The 25370-nt window shown below is 38.6% G+C and overlaps 1 protein-coding gene across 4 annotated transcripts in view; it reads left to right on the top strand.

The window, feature by feature from the left end:
* The window catches only part of grin2da (glutamate receptor, ionotropic, N-methyl D-aspartate 2D, a), a 114892-nt gene that overhangs the window by 7536 nt on the left and 81986 nt on the right, over positions 1-25370 (top strand). The window contains exons 1-2 of one of the 4 annotated variants that reach the window (XM_058405359.1): positions 18276-18405; positions 20273-20375. The gene's annotated coding sequence lies outside the window, so the exon portion shown is untranslated. Of the gene's footprint in view, positions 1-18275; positions 18406-20272; positions 20380-25370 lie in introns of those variants that run through there. The other 3 variants (XM_058405360.1, XM_058405357.1, XM_058405358.1) reach the window with 3 other exon arrangements.

The following is a 25370-nucleotide window of genomic DNA, read 5'->3' as shown; positions in this document are numbered from 1 at the left end:
GAATTTGTGTTCCTGTAGGGGGAAAAAAAATGATCATCTGAGTTTGGAGTCTATGTGCTAGCAAGTTCAGGGATTGTTTATTGATCCATTCATGATGACATATCAGCTCATTTGAGTGTAATTCAAAAGAACACCTTGAAATATCTGGCTGACAAGCATCTCGTATTCACCCCCGAGAACATGGAAGCCCATTTGTTAGCTGCTCGTCTTGTCTAACGACTTGTCCTCAAGAAAATGTTCGAGCGCCTATTTAAATATAAGCCAAGCGTTTCTAACACTGATTCATAAAATGCTGCATAAATAGCCTTTTTTGAGATTACATTTGATCACCAAAACTGTCACTTGATTCTAATATCATAGGGATATTTTTTGTGTCATTTTATCAACCTCCCCTTAAGCAAATCCTCCACTTGAGAAGGAGTGCAGTGAAGTTGCCTTGATCTTTGCTGCAGGATTTGATTCTGCACATTGTGTGAGCAAGGCAAAGCTACAGGAAGTCAGTGTGTGTGTGTGTGTGTGTGTGTGTGTACAGTTTTATTTGCACTCTAAGGTGAAGCCTACAGAGGCAAGATCTTAAGTATTGAACATTTTAAGGTGGTTTATTTAGACTTAGGCATTCCACTAGATGTTGGATTGTGTCTGTGGGGATTAGTGATCATTCAGCTACAAGAGCGTTAGTGAGATCAGATCAGATGTTGTAAGAGTGAGGAGGTCTGGGGTTCAGTCGGTGTTCCAGTTCATCCCAAAGGTGTTCAGTGGGGTTGAGTCAGAGTCAGGGCTCTGTGCTGGACACTCCAGGTCTTCCACTCCAACTTTAACACACCATGTCTTCATGGAGGTCTGTGCAGCGTCATGCTGGAACAGGGTTCGAGTCTCTTAGTGTCCAGTGAAGGGATATTGTAATGCTAGAGCGATTGTGTGCTTCCAACTTTGTGGTAACACTTTGAAGATGGTGTGATGATTAGATTTCCGCATCCTTTTGCTTGTATAGGACTGTTCTCCATTAGTTTGGCCAAATATACACCAAATATTTGGCGGTGCTTGTAATATTTGCTCGTAGTATGCATTTAAACAATTAAAAGTACTCTTGAAACATAATAAAAATCATTGAAAAATCAACCTTTTTTGTAGTGCCTCTGGCCCTTATTAACTTGAGTTTGCATTATTTTAAAGGAGGTTAGAAAAAGCATTTATTACACAATTCCCTCCAGGAGTTAGATTGTGCCAGACACTTGACATATTCAAAACTCTTTTGTTTTCGCAGGTTACATTCTACCCCAGTCTTCCCTCTAAAATGGTGTTGCCCTACTGGAATGGTTAAAAAACGTACTGAAAGGCAATAATAAACATTAGCTTGCATATGGAACCCTGTTCGATGAACTCTGGTCTTCAGAGGTGGTGATTCAACACCTGAATGTTTCCTTGTAATAAATTCAACACCTTTAACACACATGGTGACCATATGACACTATAAAATCCCATCATATTTCCCTTTGAAAACTTCTTGCTGAGTTTGGCATTGGCTCTGGTTGTTATCCAGATCACAGGACCAAATACATTATATTTCACCAGTTGCCAAAATTCTCAGTGATTGATTTATTGGGGCAAAAATTATGTATTGTGCACTAGGTGTAGGTTTTGATTTTCAGTTGATTAAAATGTTTAACATCATAAAAATACAATAATTGAAAATAATTTTTGCTAAGGTATTGTCACTGTACAAGACATATATATGAGATATCATTTGCTCAAGCTGGCTGATGCATTTAAAGAGAAATAGAAGGTTGCTAGTTCTTTGATGTTGCATCCTTATTTCATTTTAATAACAACACAGTGTTTGCTTACTCAGTCTCATTCGATAGAAAGCTTGACACAAAGGTCTACAGATCATCCGGCTGAGATCAGTCATGAGCTCAAGGGATGAACTCAACTGATGAACTGTTCAATTGACAATTCAAGGGTTATCCAAGCACCCAAGCAGCTTATCCTATCCTGCTTTTCCAGCCCACTCTCCCAATCCCGTGGCTATGAAGCCCTGATCACTAAAATGTCCACCCTAGATGGCAGCTTTTAAGTGTTGAAATCAACAACATGACCAGACAAGAATAAGAAGAAACCTTTATTATAGCAACCAGGACAGTGCAATTCTTTTCTTCACATATCCCAGCTGAAGAAGTTGGGGTCAGAGCACAGGGGCAGCTATGATACAGCCCTCCAGGAGCAAAGAGGGTTAAGGGCATCACTCAAATGCTCCACAGTGGTGCTTGGGGGTGCTGGTGCTTGAACCTTGCCCTTCCAACCAACAACCCAGAGCCTTAATCACTTGAGCTACCACTGCCCCAGGGATGAAATCAATGTCAGTGGAACCTGAACTACTGTATTGACTGTTTTGCACAAATCCCTGAGGAAGCTGTGGAATATGACCATTGCCCTTAGCATTCCCATAACCTGTATGGAGTCTGCACACATTCAGCCTGGCTCATGAAAGGCAATAATTAAAAACAACTTGGTCTTGTGAGAGCCTTCTGAGAGAGTCTTTTTGCAAAGCAAGTGTCTCATCCATAAACTCATGGAGATGGATCCTATTCTTGAGTGTTTGGAATTCCACAGGGAGGTCCCATCTTCCAGCCTGTAGAGACTTTCTGAAAGGTAAGGCAGTGACAATGCCCCGTCACTGTTCTTTCTAAAGGCACCTACATCAACCACACAAAGCCTATACTTTGTATTAATGACAGCCATCAGAACAATGAAGAAAGTTCCTTTGTAGTTAAAAATAGTCCCCAAGATGATACAGGAGTCTGAATTATACGTTTGCCATCTATTGTGCCTACACAGTTGGGGAAGAGCCATGTCTGCTCAACGTCAATGGCAATCTCATCCACTTCTCTTTATTAGGAGCTGGCATGTATTTCCCCAACAAGCGTGCCCAGACTGGCAAAATGGCAACACTGGGTACAATTTCAGCCACTACAGAAACGCTAACCCTGTAGCTTAAAGTGGTGATAGAGTCCCCAGGACAAACAATATAACTTAAAAGGCAATACAAAACATTTAACAAAGAAAACAGTGAACAGGCTAAATTAAACAACAAATGTTCATGATTGTAGAACAAATATATCTACTCATCTTTTCCTTGAAAGTATATGGATTCTTTTCAATTTGTTTAATTGATATGTCCTGTCATAATTCAGAAGCTTCAACTGCTGACAGGAAGATATATCACAACTCAGAACAAACCATGTTTCTTTAAATAAAATGATGGATAAGCCATGACATTGGGAGTGTCCGCCATCACTTCCAGCTACATCCCTGAAGAAAGGATAAGAGTGTAGAGCCTATTGTTTTGTTACCTTTCATCAGATGCCCATACTTTCATCTGGACGTATACAATGGCAAAAGTCAATGCCTACTTGTGAGATTTGTGGTGTAATCTTCTTTAACAGGACCTCCAACTTGTTTTTGTCCAGTCTAAAATAGCCAGGGAATTGGTTGTTATGGCTCAGTAACTCTCGGAGGAGATTGAACTTGAAGTTGGTTTGTTGAGACAATAGATTCTCATGCACCTATTTTCTTGCCTTCCAGGTTTTATCTTGTCTTGACCAAAGCCAAATCATTCATTTTTTTGTGTGAGATTTATGGATGCGCAGGATGTAGAAGCATGCAGAATGGTCTATCTCACTGAGTGATCAGAGATTTCAAACACGTTTTGATGAAGTAGCACCATTTCAGTCTTGTGGTTAAAATGCTTTAGTGTACCATGCGCTTACCTTTGTAGCAGGTAAAGTGCAAAATGCTGATCAAGGCAAGGCAAAACTCTGTGAGACAACATGAGGAAGAAACCTCTCTCAGAGGAACTGGAAAGGGAACCTGTTCCTCAGGATGAATCTGGGTAGTGGGATTTTGAGCATTACATTACATTAAAGTCATATAGAAGACAGGCCAAGAGTATACCATGAGTGATGATCTTCTCAACAGGAATCCTAGGATAAGTATAGTTTTTTTTTTAATGCAGCAAGAGATCTTAGTGCAAATGGATGGTATCCATGTCAGATCATCAATAGCAGCAAAATGGTTTATAGTTATAAAATCTGAAAATGTACATCTCAGCAGAAAGACATTACAGATTAGATAAAGCAGGAGCATACAGTGGCTTATGAGGCTGTATTGCGTATGTGTATGGTAGAGTGTAAGTAGGCGCTCACTATAGCAGCTATAACTTATAAGCGAGACTCAGGGATAAGGGCACATGCAACAAATCTAAATGGGGATGGGGAAGAGTCGACACGTTTAACCAGTACAGTGTATGTGAAAAATCCTGATGTCTCTAACACGATGGTTCCTGCATCAGCAGGTGCTACATGGCAAAATTATTTATGCTTTTAGAGCAGAGGATCCCAAACCGGGCCTTTGAATGCTCTCAGTCCTGCACATGTATTTATTTTCTTGCTTCAACACAAGAAGGGCTGCTGATTAGCTAATTAGTTATTGAGATTTTTAAATAACTCATACAACATATTACACTGATTAAAAAAAATCTTTTTATAAAGATTATAAAGATTTTTTAAATAAAAAAAATATATAAAAAGTTGGATAGCTTTAACTGCTAGTTTTGATATGTGATATATATTACATAACAACATGATTATATACCACAGACTTTGAATACAAAAATTGGAAATAATATTCCATATTAAGCAGGAGCTAGATAAAAATAGATCTTTATTATTCAGTTAAGCAAAATGAAGGAAGTTTAGACCACCAGGATTAATACTATTCATAATAACAGATGTGTGTTGAGTATCAGCAGTTTCTGAAATATTCAGACCAACATTCATGCCACAGTCAAATTCACTTAAGGTCTGGATTTTGATTCTGAATCTCTTGCCTTGTATCTGTATGATTTTATGCATTCTGTGGTTGAAACACGATTGGCTGATTGGATAATTTCATAAACGAACAGGAGTCCAGGTTTTTTTTATTAAAGTAACCGGTGTGTATATATCTTAGCTCAGGGGTCTCCAAACTTTTTTCCTCTAAGAGCTACTGGTATTATATTATTAGTAACGTGTATTTACATAGCTTATTGCCATTAACCAAACCAGCTATTTTTTGTGTGAACGTTTTAAATAAATCAGTTATTACTGTCAGATTTGGTTCATTCACATAGATTCTGTTCTTTAGCAGCAAATTGTTACTAATAAGTCTCCTAACATACCCTGATGGCCTCAGCAAGACTGAAAAAGGCTCTTTCTGAAAAAAGGGAACACCTTTAATATTGGCGGTAATATTAATTTTGAAAACAGAGACCTGAAATTGTTTTGGCATTCATATGCATGTGCAATGAGAATATTAAAGAGTACTTTGCTCTGAAACACCAGCTGCACTAATAAGAAATTTCTACAGCACACTCGTCCTGCATCTTTCTGCAGCAGGACCAAGAGCTCTTGAGGAACTAATAGGTCAGTGTAGATTCTGAGTTCATTATAGACTTAGCATTAATTCCTTCCTGCTGAAAGCTGACTGAGGCAACAGCAGTTCAGAGATGGTGTGATAGTCTCCAACTGGTTCTATCCACAGCAGTCCTCTGGGTCACAGGCTGTCCATGCAGATCTATCCCCAGCAGCAGTGAGCACCACCAAGCGATGAGACTCCGACCGGGGTAGAGCGTCTGGATGGATCAGGCAGATCCGGAAAGAAGAAGTGGTCACACTGGGAATTCAGAACACTGGGAGATCGGGAGTGGGATGTACAGTATAGCTCGACAGAGAAAGACAGAGAGAGAGAGAGAGAGAAAAATATTAGTTGTGGTTGTGATCATGTGATGTTTAAAGACAATGTAGATTATGTGCAAAGTACAGACAGGGACTACGGCAAGACTAGCTATGACAGTATAACTAAAAGGAAGAGCCAGAGGCAAAATCCTACATAGTTTTATTGTTCTTCAAAGGGTCTTACAGAATCTTATAGGCTCAACCACACTCTTGTGAGTCCACAGGCTCCATCTATGTGCCGGTTGTATGCAGGCAAATGGAAAATTTCCATAGTATTGCATAAATCACTGGAGATAAAAATGAAGAGTGTCTTTTTTTTAACTTTCTCTTTTTTACAGAATTGGCTTGAGGCATGTCTGGGGGTCAAACCTAACCCATATGTATGTAACAGAAATGTCTGCAGAATGAAGAGAGACTGTTTGGCACTAGGACCATATACAAAAATCCATAACATTTTTACTTTAAAGGGAATGTCCCTGATATGTATCTTGTTGCTGGGTAGTTTGTATAACTTGCCATATGGCAGAAGATATGGCAAGAAAGTGGTTTTCACAGCATTTTGCGATCACTATTAAGGGGCTCTGGTGTTTAAATCAGTCAGGTTAACCAACTGGGTAATGATTGCTCAAGCATACTTGTAATCATGTTGTTTACTTCCACCATAGTTTCACTGAATGCTCCTTTATAGTAGCCCACATGCTCAATTGTGAGCTTCAGTGATTCTCATCCTCAATACAGAGCAGCATCAGAATGTTAATAGTTTTTATCATTAATCATGTTTGAGGATGTGTGAAATGAAAACCTTAAAAGAGCAAATAGAATTGAACCAGAATAGAATTTTTCAAGAGAAATCTGGACAAGCAACAAGTACTAAAAAACTCAGTAGACATGCGGCAATTGTTTAATCTATTGTAAAGACATTAAGAATGATTGTTGTGAACAGGAAACTGATGATCTTAGTTACATACGTACTCCAAGGACTCTGGATTCCTCTTTATGTGCTTGTACTCACATGCTGAGGCACTGACCAGTTACATGGTGACATGGTGTATGCATTAGTATTTAGCTATAAAATACTATTGTCAACTCTAATCTGTCCCTGGCACCTTCTCACGGATGGATCAGTGTTGGATATGACTGACATGGAGCCTTGGCGGTTATCCGGGAAAGCAAACAGTGTCCTGGCACCATGACAGATAGATAATGTATTTGATGAACACATAAATGCTGTGTGGCTCAGTTAGAACTGTTAGTCATGCGCAATACATGGTCTGCATATTGACCTTAGCAGGATACTATGTGGTCAATACACTAGTTAGGAACCCTGGGTTAAGCCACAAGCTTTGTTTACCAGCATGTCTAGGGAAAGATTATCACCCCATTATTGCAGTGATCACAGCACAAGTGACTGTCTCTGAAGGTCCCTATTTGAAACCAAGCTCTGTACAGAGAGGTTTTAAGGGACTCTGACACAAAGGTAGAGCCCATGCCCGACTCTTGGATAGTGCGACAAATGGAAGGTGACTACCTTCTAGCATTCTAGCATTCTAGGGTTCTAGCATTCAGGATCATTACTTCAATTACCATGACATGTCTGTCCTCTGTACTAGGGATCCAAACCAGCATGGCTAGGGGTGTCACACCTCTCTGTTTGTCTGTGGGGGTCTCATAGATTCCCAAGGCGTGTTCACTATTACTGAGAGAAACAGCAGGACCCAGGATCATGATGGTTCTTTAGGAAACCTAGAAACTTGCATTTAAATACCAGAATGCTCTGTAGCATGGCCAGAACCAGTGAATGCAATGGGAACCTATACAGTAGGCTACAAGGCCAGTTGTTTGGCTGTTCATTTCCATCAGGGAGAACCACACCTGACAGAGATGTTGGCAAAGAGCTCTCTCTGTACCTGGCTGAATACCTCATCCATCATATGCGTGCAAACCTCACTTTCCTGAGTGAAAGCACATGCCTTGCTCCTGCTGTTAAACTGTGCTGACCCAGTTTTTAAGTCACTGCCAGTGAGGCTACCCTTGGGCAAGAACTAAGGTATAGAGCATAACCTCATGCCGCCATCATGATTACTACTTGACGGTCACTGTATTGTTAAAATACTTTTGATCAGCATACAGTGGATATAAAAATTCTACACACCTCTGTTAAAATGGCAGGTTTCTGTGATATAAAAAAAATGAGACCAAGATAAGTCATTTCAGACCTTTTTCCACCTTTAATGTGACCTATAACCTGTACAACTCAATTGAAAAACAATTGAACACCATACCCACAGTGAAGCATGGTAGTGGCAGCATCATGCTTTGGGGTTTCTCTTCAGCTGGACCTGGGGCCTTAGTCAAAGTGGAGGGAATTATGAACAGTTCCAAATACCAGACAATCTTGGCACGAAACCTTCGGGCTTCTGCTAGAAAGCTGAAGATGAAGAGGAACTTCATCTTTCAGCATGACAGTGACCCAAAGCATACTGTACATCCAAATCAACAAAAGAATGGCTGGAATGGCCCAGCCAGAGTCCAGACCTGAATCTGATTGAAAATCTGTGGGGTGATCTGAAGAGGGCTGTGCACAGGAGATGCCCTCGCAATCTGACAGATTTGGATTGTTTTTGCAAAGAAGAGTGGGCAAATATTGCCAAGTCAAGATGTGCCATGCTGATAGACTTTTTACTCCAACCCCCTGAAAGATTTCAGTTTGTTTTTCAATTGAGTTGTACAGGTTATAGGTCACATTAAAGGTGGTAAAAGGTCTGAAATGATTTATCTTGGTCTCATTTTTTTCATAACAGAAACCAGGCATTTTAACAGGGCTGTGTAGACTTTTTATATCCACTGTATGTCCTGTGATTGGTGGCATGAACTTGAGTGTTAGCCAGGCTGCCCTGCATTTTAACTGGTTGATGTATACTCATTCCTTTTTTTTAGGAGAAAACCTTATGCCTCCTGGAAGTTAAATAAGGTTGCTTCTTTGTCTAGACGCTGAACCATTCATAGTGGCTCACCATTGCTATCAGACTTTGGGGCGACAGGTTAGCTAGCATCACAGTACCCCAGATCACCCACTCATAGTAGGTAGGTATGAGTGGTTTAGCCAAGATCCACTATCCTGGAAACTGTATCCTGTTTTCAGTTAGTGAGTGTGTGGTACAATGAGAGAAACCCGACTATGCCAGTAGCGGATATCGCAGGTGACACCTCAGGCACATCAGATATTTGGTGATAACCCGAAAACACAAAGCAATGATGCATTTGGTGAGAATCTGAATGGTGAGTGTGGTGCAAATTCACAAAAACAAACAGTCAGATTCAGAACTATAATAGTATGTTTATTAGTATAGTATTAGTATAGTAAAAGTGTAGTATTAAATTTTAGGCTGTATTAATAGTATTAATAATAGTACTGTGGTAAAGTGTCAGCTACACGCCACCAGTGTCACTGGTTTGATTCTCAGTTCAGGTCTGTCCTTGGTGTTAAATTTTGTTTAAGCCTCACATTCAAATCATCTTGGATGTACGAAAACGAATTCTGTCAATGTTACTCAGTTCCATTTTGTTTGCATTTCACCAGTGCAGATGAAGTTTGATTAGAGTCTGTTGCCTGATTTGTGGGACATGATACTCCAAGTTGTTATGCAGGTAGATACAAAATATTCCAAAAGCCCAAGAAGAAAATAATGTGGTCAGCAAAGTAATTCACAATCATTTATGAGTCCCTGATGGACTATGAGTTCTAATTAGTTAATATGACTGCAGATGTCTTGTGTGTGGCTAAATCAGTTATGTTAATAAAAAATTCTGTTTCATTTCTAGAACATTTCTAGTGGACACTATAATCTAATCTTTCTAGCTCTACTTTCAGATCAAAGGTGCTGGCAGTGCAATTGACACTTTCTGGTTTTGTGTTATTTAAATTGCTACAAGAAATGTTCAGAGATATTTTATATCAATTCTCAATCGAGTGAAACATGAGTGATGCCTCGAGGCATGGTCTCAATCGAGTGAAACTTAATCGGGAGAAGCTTCAAGGCAGCTGGCAGATGATCTTTTCCATCTTTTTGTCTGCTGCCTGGCTTCGGTTCTAGGTTGGCAGTGATTAACGTAAAGTTGCTTTTTGACAATGTCCGCCTAAGCGGTCTAAGGCACCAGACTCAAGGTTCAGTCCTTCCATCTGAGGTAAGGAGGATTCTGGGCTCTGAATGGAGGTGTCGGTTTGAATCCCGTTTCTGAAATGAAAAGTTTAGGGCTCAGATGGTTAAGGCTTTAGGTTGTTGACTAGAGTTCAAGCCCCAGCACGTCCAAGCTGCCCCCGTTAACCCTTGCTGCTGCAGGGAGACTGCATCATGGCTGACCCTGTGCTCTGAATCAAACCTCAAAAGTTGGGATATGTGAAGAAAGAATTTCTCTGTGCTGTAATGTAATGTGAAATCTTACTCGTAGTTACCTCTCACTAACCAAGGCATATAGTATGAGCATATGATTCTTAGAAAGCCTGAACATGCTTGGCGAATACTTTAAAATCACATGTAGTGTACAGCCCCCTGGATCCTAGTATACAGCTAACTATAGTGTCCTATAACCACAGCACTCTCAACTCCATTCTCAGCAGGTGTTTCACTGAATGGGGCAAAAATCTTTGAACATGCTGTCTGAAGAGCACCAGTTGATGAGCCTTAGCTTTAGCTTTGACTTGGGGATTATGCCACCGAGTTTTAATCCATTTGCCCTGCTGTGAGGGCTCTAAAGCTGGAGTAGTCTGGCTAAGGCAACCCCGATCGTCCTCGACTAAATCGATACTTCTCTCACTATGACCAGTGCTCTCTAATGGGTGGATGCACACCCCTAATGCTACAATCATCTCCACAGAACATTAAAAAGAGTCAAGGATAGTCAAATTTTTTATTTTTTTTGGAAAGGTTGAAAGGGAAGAAAAATACTCCAAAAAAGAAAGAAAATTTCAGTAGTACGGAAAAAAATAGAAAATAGAAAGAAACCATTTTCAAATGGATTTGAAAAATTTATCTGACATAAAAAAAAAGTGTCAGCTCAGAAGTGTATTTCAAAAATCCATAATTTTTGCTTTTGTTTGGATTTTACCCGACTCTGAAGTTCCAGCTAGGAGTACAGCTCATTTTTATGTTTGAGGCATCTCTGACTTTCTCAGAAGTCTTTCTTAAGAAAAGAGCACAGTTTAATTTTAATAAGCTTGACTGAATCTATTTTTATCTCCGCTCACCACCTCCTTCTGATCTTGGCAGATAGATTCCCATGATGCTCTTGAAAGGAACACACATTTGTAGGACCCTCATGGAAAACAATGGATTTGGACTTTGAACCAACTCTTTGTCAGAGTTGCATATCAGCACTTCTGCAGCGTTGGTCTCAGTGCGACAGGAAGTCAATGGCTCATTGAAGCCACAGTCCCTCTCATTAGTGCACCTTCGGCCCTCGTATGCAGTCAGTTTCACGGGGCTGAATAGCAGCATGCGTCCCAATTTTCCTGATTCAGAACTTATTTAGAATATTGATTTTTTAGAAATGGTACAGTGCTGGAAAAAAACACTTCCTTTTTCATTCAAATTCTGTTTGTATAGGTACGCTGAGGGATAAAATGCCCTATTTATGTACTGCTGTGTGATTTTTCAAGCAGTTAAACGTGTATATAGGAACACATGACAACCAGCAGAAGCCACAGACGATGCAACGAATGACGTACACGGCATATGATACTTAAAAGCTCTCTCTCATCTTGTAATGGGTATTTTTGTGGGTTTGCGCTAGGCTGGCTAACAGCCAGCATCAGTCATCACTCCCGGGTCCAGTATTCCTTTCTTCTCCCTCTGAAGAATTATAACGTCCTCATCCTGCACAGCCGCACCAACATCTCAGTTAATGTTCCCTCTCTCCACGAGATTTCTCTGTCCCTTTTTCATACCTTTATTTATAGCCCTACTGGTTTGACTGCTTTTTCTGATCCTTTATTATTTTATTTATTTATTTTTTTTACTGTTTGCTAATTCTTTCCTTATATGAAATCTATAAATGAGGTTAATTTTGCAATTTCTTAATATTACGCATTTTAATCACGCTGTAAATTCGGTTTGGCATTGGTTAAAAACCCATGAGTAAAATAACAGTTTCATTTCCTCAAATAGCCTTTGATGAAGTCAGCACTTGGACCAGATTCATTCCATTCATTCACTGGGTCTATCTGCAATGCACATTAAATTGTTAAGTCTGACCCAGGGTTGTATAAATATGAAAATTCTTCAACCTTCTATCTCCTAAATGAGATTGATAAAACCTAATCATCGAAATTTATTTCTCAGGGGGCTCTGCATATAAAATGCTTTTTGTTCAGTGCCGCCGTTGCTGTCACTTTTTCTATGTGGTAACAGAAAGCGAAGCTGAAGGCGTAATTCACAGTGAAAGGATGAAATTTGCTTACTGTCCTTTTATACGGTTTAATATTGTGTATATACGTCTGAAATATAGACACGCGTTTATAGTAGTAGAGTTCAGACTGTTCTTGTATTGGCTTGGGGGATGGAAATATAGAGAAAATGTAGTCTTATTATAAGAGAACTGGCAAAAAGCGAACCATTTGACCTGCCGGATTGTCATAATGGTGTGAGGTGGAAGTGGTAGCTCAGTGGTTAAGGTGTTGGTTAGTGACCAGAAGGTTGTGTGTTGGAATTCATGGATGTTTACCTGTTATGTGAGGTATAGCCACGTATTATTACTTTAATATCACACTGAAAATATGATCAATTCGACTGAAGTAAATATAATGCAAGATAATGTTCAAAAACCCTTCAGAAATATCCAAAATATTTCACAAACGTTATACGTTATCCATCTTAACCAATGTACCAATCATTTTAGAGTCGACTGCATTGTTAAGAAATTGCCATAGCATTACAATGATAACAATCATTTGTTATTACCTAATCATAAATCACTACTTTCCTCACTCCGGGAATTAAACAGCACTTATAAACAGTCAGAGCAGCTCTGCAATCCTGGGTCTGCTAAACCGCTTCCTTTTATTACATTCAACATCTGAAACGTGTGCTGTTCATGTAAAATGGAAAAAAAGGGAGTTCAGGTTTATATTTAGTGTATAATTTATCACAGCACATTTTTAATACCCAACTTCATGTCACCTTAACAATGGCACTAGATATCACAGTATTCTCAGGACACAGGTTCAGAGCCAAGTGCTTCTTCTTCTTACTTTATTAATAAACTCTATTGATACAGCACATTTCATCAGTCTTCAAGTTGTTGTGTATCGTGTATTTGTTGTGTATTGATGTATTCATTAATTGTATTAAATCGACAAATGCTGTATATGTAAATGCTTCATGTTGGTACTTCAGGTGTAGTAAAATCGGAGTATAAAATTGATCTGGTAACAAAGGATTGAACGTCAGATACAGATTAGTGAGAGAGAGTTTTTATAGGTTTAATCTTTGTAATTTAGTACCATGGGCAGAAATTGCAGTGAGTGTCTGTAGCTCTGTCAGCTGGGTGCCTGCTGTAGACCTCCATGGCATTAAAATGTGTATTTTAATTATTATTAAATAATGTGTTCTTTATTATAGCTGAGATACAGTACAAAGCAATAAGAGCTTCCCAGTGTATTATACAACAAACCAAAGATTATGAGAGACATTTATCTAAAATGAGCAGACAGCAAAGTGTGTCTATCTATCTATCTATCTATCTATCTATCTATCTATCTATCTATCTATCTATCTATCTATCTATCTATCTATCTATCTATCTATCTATCTATCTTTCTTTCTTTCTTTCTTTCTTTCTTTCTTTCTTTCTTTCTTTCTTTCTTTCTTTCTTTCTTTCTATCTATCTATCTATCTATCTATCTATCTATCCTTTCTTTCTTTCTTTCTTTCTTTCTTTCTTTCTTTCTTTCTTTCTTTCTTTCATTCTGTCCGTCCGTCCGTCCGTCCATCCGTCCTTCCTTCCTTCCTCCCTCCCTTCCTTCCTTCCATCTTTCTTTCTTTCTTTCTTTCTTTCTTTCTTTCTTTCTTTCTTTCTTTCTTTCTTTCTTTCTTTCTTTCTTTCTTTCTTTCTTTCTTTCTTTCTTTCTATTATACAACAAACCAAAGATTATGAGAGACATTTATCTAAAATGAGCAGACAGCAAAGTGTGTCTATCTATCTATCTATCTATCTATCTATCTATCTATCTATCTATCTATCTATCTATCTATCTATCTATCTATCTATCTATCTATCTATCTATCTATCTATCTATCTATCTATCTATCTATCTGTTCTGGAGATTTTAGACACAGGTTGCCCAACATTGCAGAATAGTGAAAATTCAAATAGATGAATTTAATATATAATATAACATTAATTTAAAAATTCTGACATCTGAGTGTCCTGGCTTCAGACACATATATGTTCTGTATTGTCTCCTGCAGTTTAAAGAAGTCTGACCTACTTAAACTGATTTTTAAAGTAAAGCAGAGATATAACATCTTCAGCACAGAAGAACTGTAATAATAATAATAATAATAATAATAATAATAATAATAAATAGAGTTTATGAATATGTGTGAATTCCTTATAGTGTATCTCATGCATGTGCCTCATTTGTAGGACGTTACATCAGCTTCTAGATTCCCCAGTAATATCCTGAATTGTAATTCTGCATGTTTCTTCCCCTCTGATTATGTAAGTGCCCTAATCATCACTGCAGGATCGTTAGTATTTCACTCATTGTTATATTTGTCATGTTGGGATTCAGACAGAAGTTGATTAAATGAAATGGTTCATTTCCTCTGCAGTTTTCATGGAACTCGAATAAAAAGATGTAATTTAACATTCCCGGAATGGCGTACGATGAAATTGCCTTCAATAATCGCTTTTAAAGATAAGTGCTGCAGATTCCCTAAAGTGCATATGTACAATATCTGACACAAAAAATCCCAAATAAATATGATTACAACAGTCTTTCTCAGGTTAGTCTCCTTGTCAAGGGCTGTTAATGGCTTTAGATCAAACTTGAACATCTGTCTCGTGCTCATGGCCTCATACATACAGTTCACGGTCGCACTGATAGGATATTGTGCGATTGCAATGATCTAAAAATACCCCGGATAAGTGTTTGAGCTCCATCTGCATGGTGAAGTGGCCCCTGGAGCCTCTGGCGGCTCTTCTTTTCCCAGGAGAACCACTTGAGAAAGACCTGCGCAATAGCCAGGTTATAGCTCAGGCAAATGGAAGGGCTGCTTTGAATATCATGTTTATTTTAGACAAGAAGCGTCTTCCTTAATGGTCCTTAGAACATTTTTTTTTTGGTTTCTCTTCATTTTTGTCCTTGTGTCTCCTTATTTCTCCTAATTTATATTCACTCGCTCTTCTTATGCCTCGGACGCTACTCTCTGCCTCTCTGTATACATTATCCCTCTGTGAGTCACATTCAGTTCTATCCATCCTCGGTTTCTTGACAACCCGAAATTCGGACTGAACTTTAACTCATCGCCTCTTTCCCATGCATCCTTTAAAATCTTAATTAATCTGCGATTGCTGTGATAGTAAAGTCACAGTCGTGCCTATTTACGATGTCGTTTAACACAACCGATTGCTGCTGGACGTCAGGGAGGGACACTGCCTGCACGAAACCACCGCACTTGTTTGTAGAGATTATAAAAGCACATAACGCCTCAGCAGTGTTATTACAGCCGCAAGATGGTTGCCTGTTCTATCCCCTAACCGTCTTTAGCACTTGGCTGCAGATAATTGTAGCTTCACCGTTCCTAAATTTCTCTTCCTCTGCATCGCCTCATTTCAGTATTCTTTCGAACGTTCAGCTCTTATTGACTTGCACTCATCATTTCTCCTTAGGGGAAATCTTGAAAAAAATCTTAAGGGCTCTTCTGTTACTCTATTAGCTCAAGCAGAGGCAAGAAATCGAGTCAATATAGATGTAGATTTCAGGAGCAGAACTTACCCAGCTTTAAAAAAAATAATGGCTTAAGGGTAATCCTGAGCGCTAAGACAAATAAGCTCACTAGCAGCCTAGTAACATTTAGTAAGAAAACTTCAATCAAGATGTATTTAAATCCTAATTTCCTGGGTGATATGACTGGGTATGCCATTTAAAATAAAGTCAGTGTGCAAATCACTTCACAGATGTTTTTTTTTGGCTTGAAATCTGCTCTTTGTTATCATACTCGCCAAGTGGCCCCTTGTGTGATGTAGGTGTTAAACATTTCCTAGTTGAGAGTGGACATCGACAAGCGGATGTTGAGTGTTGAATCTTCCACTTTGCAGAGAGGAAATATTAGCTGGACCGACACTTCAGGGTGCACACACACTGCTCCATCCTCAAACAGGTCTGTGGTGAAACATAACCCAGATTCACTACTGGAGCTGTAAGCAGTAGTATCCCATACAGGTACAGGAAGTCTACATATGGGTAGACTGAGTGACCACTAGTTTCTATAGATGTGAGGGCTTTATCTTCCCCCCAACAAGGTCTAGATGTCACGGCATTGACCTTTCAATGAAGTGATTCTTTTTTATGATTGTCCTTAATCCTAGCACTTTTATATATGAGCTCAGCATGTTCCTGGCTTAACTCTGCGTCCACCTAGCAGCCCATTTTCCACATGGTCAAATATGCACTGACCTTGGCAATGCATGGCCTCTCAGGCATCTTACACACATTTGAAACACTCTGGGTGCCAAAGCTAACTCAGGGAATGAAGAAAAATGAGCAAGGAACAAATGATAGAGGGATATAATTAGTGTCTTGGAGCCACGTCGAGTGTGAAAGAGGGCAAGCGTGACATAGCACGGACTTACTCACATGAGGCCATGGTTACGGTCACACCATGACAGATTTGTTATTTGTACTTGGCATGGAAACGACGTCTTCACTAGTATGGAAACCTTCCGGAAGAAAAGGGAGAATAAGGTTGTCTTTGGAATCTGTTGGTGTAATTTTTAAGACTCTTCTCATAGATTCTGTAATCAATGCAGTGTAGATTTCCAGAAGTGTTCTAAAATATCTAGGTTTTTCTTCAAGTTCAGTCTGCTCTTGAACACTCAGTGACTTGCATGCAAAGCATATGCATGAAGTAATGTACCTGCGGTGCAATAAATCAAAACTGAGCACTCTTCTGAGTAATGGAAAGAACCGTATAAAGTGACTGACTGCTACCGGTTCGGCCGACGTGCATCGGATGGGCTAAACGGCAGTTTGTTCTCAGTAGCTAATGATGTTTTCTGTATAGAAACAAATTGTGATCAAAATGATTATTAAGTGACACAAAGTAGGACTTGTGTGTTGAGACAAGTCCAGGGCACACATCCCGGCACACTGTTGTGTGAGTGAACACTCCAGGCTGCTGCCAGGCACTTCATCTTTCGAGGAAGGAACAAAGAGGCCTGAATGAGAGGAAGCCATCTTTAACAGCAGAAGATTGTACATAGCAAAAAATAAAAACCAATAAATAAAAAATAAATAAATAAATAAAACAAACAAACAGATGAATAAATAAATAAAATACATAATGTATATAACATACATTACAAATAAATAAATGAATAAGCAAACAAACAAATAAATTAATAAATTAATGAATAAATATATAAATAAATAATTAATAATAAAATAAATTAATAATTTAATAAATAAAATAAAATATATCATGCATATCAAATGAAAATGAAAAAAAAAATAAATAAAAATAAATAAATAAATGCATGAATGAACTGAATAAAGAAAAAATAGCTTATATAAATAAGCCTTTTATAGGCTGTTCAATATTTTTTAACCTTTTTTAACCTAAAAATGGTTTAAAATGAGGTTTAAAAAAAAGGTTAAAAGTTGAGAGGATTTACAAGATGTTTCACATTGATGCCTTTAGATCTCCGTATCACAGAAATCTTCAAACTGCAGACGTTTTGCCTCCTTGAACCCGCCTGAGCAGATTCTCATCATGGTGCAGATTCATTTCACCGATGCTCAAAGCTCCATGGCAGCGGAAATAAGTGTTTGTATACATTTATATTTTTATTGTTTAATATATTTCCAGTGCTACTTTATATTTACGCACATGGCACTTTGACTGTTAAACAAAACAGTTATTTATTCATAAGAATGAACAAAGATATGTTTAAAACCAAATCGCTCGGGGAAGAAAATACTGACATCACAAATGACTTAAATGAATTAGAATTTAATATTTAATAATTTATTATGGAATAAATTCCCAATTATTAGAACTTTGTTGCCAAGCCGCTCTTGGCAGTTACAGCAATGAGAAGTCTGTGGATAAAAAGTTATTAGCTTTTTTTTTGCTGTTTTGTGCTTCAACTTTCCAGGGTAAGGGTTTCTCTGATGGACTGGCAATATCAGAATGCTTTATAAATAATGTAGAATAAAATATTTATCTCGAATGCTTGGGGTAATTGTTTTGCTGAAATGTTCATGTTCCCACCAGATTCAGTTTCTTGGCCAATGAGATTCAATTCTCCTCTAATATGTCCTGGTACATCGCTCCGTTTATGTTTCCTTTTCCCATTACTGTGTGCAGAGAAGCAGCAACACATCGTGATGGTCCCACTTCTGTTCTTTACTGTGAGTAAGGTGACTGGGATCAAATACACAATCCTTCTTTCTCTAAACAAGACAAGCTGAATTATTGCCAAGAAGGTTTTTTTATTAGATTTTGTCTAAATGCTCATGTGAAAATTTTCTAGGAATGGAGATGATTGTGTGTTGCTTATTGGTCAGTTGGACAGTTGTTATTGTGTGAAGAGTTCCTGGGACAGTTCCTTGCCAGACCCCTAGGGGTCCCTAGCAAGTGGTTTATTTATTATTGTGTTATTCCTACGAGGGCGGTGCCACGCCTTTTCCTAATGTCTTTTCTTGCTCTCTCACCTGTCCCTTGTTTTCCCTTGATGTGCCGCTCTTTATACGATTGTCCTGCTGTCTTGGATGGTGTCAGTCATTATGTTTATATACGTGTTGATGTAACGGTGTGTGTGCGCCGTAAGGCCGGACGCCGTGTTATCTAGGTTTTTATGTTATAGTCATGTTTGGTTGAGGTTGCATGTCATAGTTATGGTTTATTTCCGTTACGTTCAATGTACTTGTTTTTGTTTTATTAAATAAAGAATGAATCCCTGCACGGGGCAGCATGGTGGCTTAGTGGTTAGCACTGTTACCTCACAGCAAGAAGGTCCCGGGGTCGAACAGGTGGGGGCTGTGTGGAGTTTGCATGCTCTCCCCATGCCTATGTGGGTTTCCTCCTACAGTCCAATAAAAGAGCATGTACAGGTCGATTGGTAATCCTAAATTGCCCGTGTGTGTGGTCGTCTGTCTATTCGTGTGGCCCTGTGATGGACTGGTGACCTCTCCAGGGTGTACCCCTGCCTTTCGCCCAATGTGTGCTGGGATAGGCTTCAGCAGATCCCTGTGACCCTAATTAGGAATAAAGCGGGTATAGTGGATGGATGGATGGATGGATGAATCCCTGTGTTTGGCTCTGATCAGCTACTGCTGATTCTCGAGCAGACGGCGGAGATCCGGGTTCGATCACTGCCATGGGCGGCGTCCAGCCTTGTACATTGCATATTGCTGCTTTCAGGCAACTTTTTGTTGACTGATTTTTGGCTTTTCTCTCATAATTTAATCATTAATCAAAGACTACGTTGTGAAATCTGGTGCGGTTCATCAGTCCAGGAACAATTAGTTTTTGGCTCCATGATCTTTGCAACTCTTTATTATTGCACCACATGTTCATGCAGAGATGATTAAAGTCTTTGCTTCGGTTTTGTAGCTTTTTGGTTTATTTTTGTCGTCCTTAAGCTCCTTCATCTTCACCATGATTGCTGCTTGTTTCATGCAACCTTCCTAAGTCATGGCAAAGCCTTTAATAATGACTGAATCTGGGGCATTTTACCCGAGAACTATTTTTTTTTCCTGCTACGATAACTAGGATTTATTTGGTGTCTACCTTTTATATTGTATTTTTAATATTAATTTCTTTCTTCCTGTCATTTTTGTTTGATTAAGCTTTTTTATGATTACAAATATGAACTTTTTGTTCAAAAGTCAGAACGCATTACAGTGTGGATATATACACATGATTTATATTAAATAATAAAGCAAAAGTCTGAATAATGAATTCCCCTCACTGTAAATTCTAGTGTTTATAACAAAGGTATTAAGGTGTACAGGCAAGTGGACAAAATTAAACAGTATAAATGATCATTTGAAAAGAAAATCAAACTTCTCTATTTATGAAAGGGGAATCATTATTTTTTTTACTATGAAAACTGCTCTGCTCTTAGAAATGCTGAGCTCTTTAATCCGGTGATATGCCGCTGTTTTACTGAGCAGGCAGACAGACAAAGACACACACAGATGGTGTAAATATATATATATTATTAATTTTATGCTGTCAGTAATTACTTATTTATTTATTTATGTTTCTATCCAGGCTGAAATAACACGAGTCAGTCTCGAGTCTGCCATTGTGTGACAACACGAGTCTGAGTCCCTAACTCCAGTCCACATCTCTGGCCTCTGGAGTGACCTGATATGTAGGTATATATTTATATATTTTGTACATTTCCTTTTGGTTAGGGAATTCATTTTGGGGGAGTTGAAAATCTACAAAAACTAGTGTTGGTCACATGTTTAAAGAAAGGTTTCTGATAGATTTCACAGAATTTTGCTTCTGTAGGAGTTCATAATGAGGTATAAAGAGGTGGAAGAGGAACGACGATGAGCAAGTGCACCATAATTCCATCTGCTGGTAGATGATACTGAGGCTGAACTCAACAGCACTTAACATTGAAAGAGTGGAAATAGGGGTAATAGTTTGGGGTGTGTGTGTGGTGTGTGTGTGTTTATAGAGTCATTCTGCATAAGTGGTCATCTCTGAGGAACAACAGCCCACTGTGGACTTGTAATCTGAACAAGTGACCATCTGCTCAGCCCTTTCATTCTTCCCTGACTCAGCCTTTCCTGACAAAACCTACACAATCCCTCAGAAACAAACCCTGGAAAATTCCACAGTGTAGAAACCCAGAGACATCATCGTAAATGCCGGACATCAGTGTTTAGGTCAGATTCGTCAAAACTAATAAGGGTTTAATATTTTTTAAAATATCTACTCTTCTATAGCCTCCTGGTGGTCCAGGGGCAGGCTCTCGTTGCCGCGGCCCGGGCCCAATACCTGGGCAAGGCGCTAACCCAGCCACTGAAGAGTTAACTCTCAGTGCCGGTCCCAAGCCCGGATTAAATGGGAGGGCCAAATTGGAACATGCGGACTAAATGATCCACTGTGGCGACCCCGAACAGGGAGCAGCCAAAAGAACAACAATAACAAAATATCTAATCTTCTCTTAAAGTGGTGTATGAGGGCAAATTGATCAGGAATCTGATAGCAAACAGAAAGAAATATGTAGGGACTAATTGTATGTACTCCAGATACAGCAAGTTTTAAACATTTGTCATTTTGAGAGAAGAAAAAAATGCAAACAAAAATTCAACAAATTTTATACTTTAAATATTGCTATTTCATGTTAGATTTCCACAGACTGCCAGACAGCAACTATATGGTGCTTCTTGTAAATTCTTTTTTTTCCCCACACCATTCAAGCTTTTTTTACATTTCATTATAGATATGTCTTCATTATAGACATATCAAGAATCCCATGAAGCATTCAATGTCAATACAACTGAAATAAATAGAATTGAAATATACAGCACCATGAAACTCTAGAGACTGTTGCATGTGAAATTCGCAGGACAGGAGTTTCTGAAAACACTCAAATCAGCTCAACATCCATGCCACTTTAATCAAAAAGTCACTTGAAGCATTTTTTGTTTGATGAGAATGTGAAGCTCTTGACCCGCATCTGCATAATTTTTCGCCACTGAGCTGCTGCACGAACCAGCAGGTGTACAGGTGTTTCTATTAAAGTGGACAGCCAGCGTAAACTGAGAAACAAACACAACACACAATGTAGGCGGCATCTCATTACAGATTATTTTTTTGTTAATATGAGCAGTTTTAATAATATTGTTAAATATTTCATTTCATATAATAATAATTATTTCATTTGGTTTATTTACAATTAATTTATTATATATATATATATATATATATATATATATATATATATATATATATATATATATACACAATATAATATATATAAATAATATATATTGTAAATAAACCAAATTATATACAGTATATAATATACTGTATTTTATCTATAATTGTTTTATTAGTTTATTATTACAAAAATTAATCTATATTTATTATTTAGTATAAATTTGTTATTATTTATACATAAAATCAATCAATCTATCAATCTATCTATCTATCTATCTATCTATCTATCTATCTATCTATCTATCTATCTATCTATCTATCTATCTATCTATCTATATAACCAAACAGATTCAAAAGATCATCAACTATTTAATTTCATTTAATTATCATTAAATTTTCTTACTTTTTTATTTTCACTGTAGAGCCGAAATCAGGCCCATGCAACTGTTTCTAAAAAGTCTGTCTGTCATCTGTGCATGATAATTAACTTGCTCGTAAAAGCTGCTCTGCCACCAGCCAGATCGCATCCTGTGATCGTGTGTAGGGCAACAAGCGTGATGTGGAAATAGCAGCTTGTGTTTAGTTACTGCATAAGCAACTGAAACTTTTCTCTTTTTTTTCCCTTGCTGGACTGATCAGCTCTCTAATGAATCTCCATGTCTGCTGGTAAAAGTGTGAATAAATAGCCTAACTAATATCCCGCATGGCTAACCTGCTTGTCCCCGGTGCCGCATTTGTCAACTCTTGCGTGTAATCTCCTACAAAAGTGTGGTTTAGCTGCTGCTTAGTTACGGCTTAGCGCTACTTAGTCTGCCCTTTTGTTTTCTGCTGACTTGTATTTCCCAAAAAAAAAGTTCATGCAATTTCCCTAGTGTGACGTTTCATCGTTAAAACTGAAGCAAGAAGAAAAATTCAACATAAGACGGTGACTGACTGCGTGGCTGAGAAGAACATTTCTGATCTTTTCAGACACCGACAAAAGTCTGAATGTCATTCCTTTATCTCGCTCTTAAAGACGGCTCCAGCAGGACGGCGCTCACGGTGTCTTCGTGAATGATGACTTCATCGTCTCTCGTTTAAGAAAGCTAGATTCTCCAGCACTAATAAATATTTACATGCACCAATCACACCATTTATACAGTATATACAGTACATAATGTCTGGAATATACCATATATGTGCTATACAGTGAAGTGCTGCTAATGAAGCGTACCTAGTTCATGTTAAAAGAAAGGGTCTGTGCTTGTGGATGCAGTTCATCATCCATAAACAGAGGAAATAACAATAACAATAATAATAATAATAATTGTAACTTACAGTAACAAAGTAGTGTGTGTGTGTAACTAGTAGTGTGTGTGTTTGTGTGTGTGTGTGTGAGAGAGAGAGAGAGAGAGAGAGAGAGAGAGAGAGAGAGAGAGAAAGTGATAAAGTGAGACATAGCAAAGGAGAGAGAGAGAGAGAGAGAGTGACAGAGAGAGACTGAGAAAGATAAAGAGAGAGAGAGAGAGAGAGAGAGAGAGAGAGAGAAAGTGATAAAGTGAGATAGCAAAGGAGAGAGAGTGACAGAGAGAGACTGAGAAAGATAAAGAGAGAGAGAGAGAGAGAGAGAGAGAGAAAGTGATAAAGTGAGATAGCAAAGGAGAGAGAGTGACAGAGAGAGACTGAGAAAGATAAAGAGAGAGAGAGAGAGAGAGAGAGAGAGAGAGAGCATATGTGAGACAAAAGGAAATGCAAAGAACATGACCATGCACAATTGATGGTCTCTCGGAACATTCTAGAAATTCTTGTCTTTATTATAATCACATTCATAAAATAATGTGAGATCTTTGTGTCAACTTCCAGTGTTTTAAAATAGAGTGTTTAAATCCAGCTGGAGCGTGGAATTAAAGTCTCTTGGTCCATTTTCAATCGAAACTAGTTCAGCTCCAGAATGTTCCTGAATGAAGCCCAGACGCTAGCCAAATGGAGGATGTTAAAAACTGAAGGACTTAAATTTGCATCGCTAATACTGATATTACCGCAGCGGCGTCAAACATATGGCCTGCAGACTAGGACAGGCCCAGGCCATGAAAGAAATGTATTTCTGTTCAGGTAATCTTTTTGTGGACGTTAATTGAATTGAAAGATTCCAAAAAAGAGTGATTCCAGCAGAGAGCAAAATAGAGCAATACACTAAGGGCTATAAATTCAGCTACAGAAAATGTGCTAACGATATATAATTCGCTATTCTGACCTTCTTCACCACCATTCTACTCACAGGGACCTCAGGTCAGCTAATCAGTCTCTCCTGTCACTTTCCCAGTTCTGGCTTAAGGGAAAAGAAGATTGGGCCTTTTCTGTTACTGCCCCAAGGCTTTCCATCTCATTGTCACTCAACTCAAGTCTGGATGATCTGATTGTCCCTCTTTCTGTCGTAAACTTTAATCTTTTACTGTCCTTTCTTCTTCTTCTTCTTCTTCTTCTTCTTCTTCTTCTTCTTCTTCTTCTTCTTTTCTTCTTCTTTGTCTTCTTAGTTGTACACAAAAATCAGCCGTAACATTAAATCCTCAAGGTGTGCTGTGGGATCTGACACCAAGCAGCATCATCCTTAAGTCCTATAAGTTGTGAGGTTGGACCTCCATGCATCAGATTGTTTTGTCCAGCACATTCCACAGACAGATTGAGATCTGGGGAATTTGGAGACCTTGAACACTTTGTCATGTTCTTCAAACCATGCTGAAAGAGTTTATGGTCAATAGGCAATACTGTTGCCTTGAAAAGGTGTACTTTATCTGCAGCCCAAGGTTTCCTAGCAGGACATGGTTCGGAGTATCATTCTGCCCCTTGCTAGCTTAACCTCCTCCCATGGTGCATCCTGCTGCCATCTTTCCCCTCGATTAAGGGATGCCCATGTACCTGATGTGTACCTGTTTTTATTGCTCACATGCTCATTGTAAGTGCTTTTTGCAGTGGCCAGGGGTCAGCATCGGCACTCTGATGCAAAGGCGAAGCAGCCCCATAAACAGCAAGCGGAGATGCACTGTGTGTTCTGACACATCGACTTTAAGAACCGACTGTTCACTTACTGCCTAATATATCACACGGGTGCCATCGTATAACGAGATAATCAACGTTATTCATGTCACCTGTCAGTGGTTTTAATGTTATGGCTTTTATATTGGTGTGTGTGTGTGTGTGTATAGTTTAGTTTAAGAGGAACACCTGTGCACCTGCAGTGAAATGTCGATCCTGGTCAAGAGCTTCAGTTCATGTTCACATCAAACATTCGAATGAAGAACAAGGTCTGATCTCAGAGACTTTGATTGTGGTACGGATTTTGTTACCAGAAGGGTTTTTTTTAATCTTTCATAAACTGCTGATGTCCAAGACATTTCACACAAAACTTGACTGAATGATGCAAAATAGAAAGAACATCCTGAGGGTCTGCAGGCTGAAACACCTTTTTGATGAGAGAGATCAGAGGAGGATA

This window comes from Hemibagrus wyckioides, linkage group LG12 (assembly GCF_019097595.1).
Source record: "Hemibagrus wyckioides isolate EC202008001 linkage group LG12, SWU_Hwy_1.0, whole genome shotgun sequence".
NCBI lineage: Eukaryota > Metazoa > Chordata > Actinopteri > Siluriformes > Bagridae > Hemibagrus > Hemibagrus wyckioides.
This window is presented reverse-complemented; position numbering and strand designations above follow the sequence as displayed.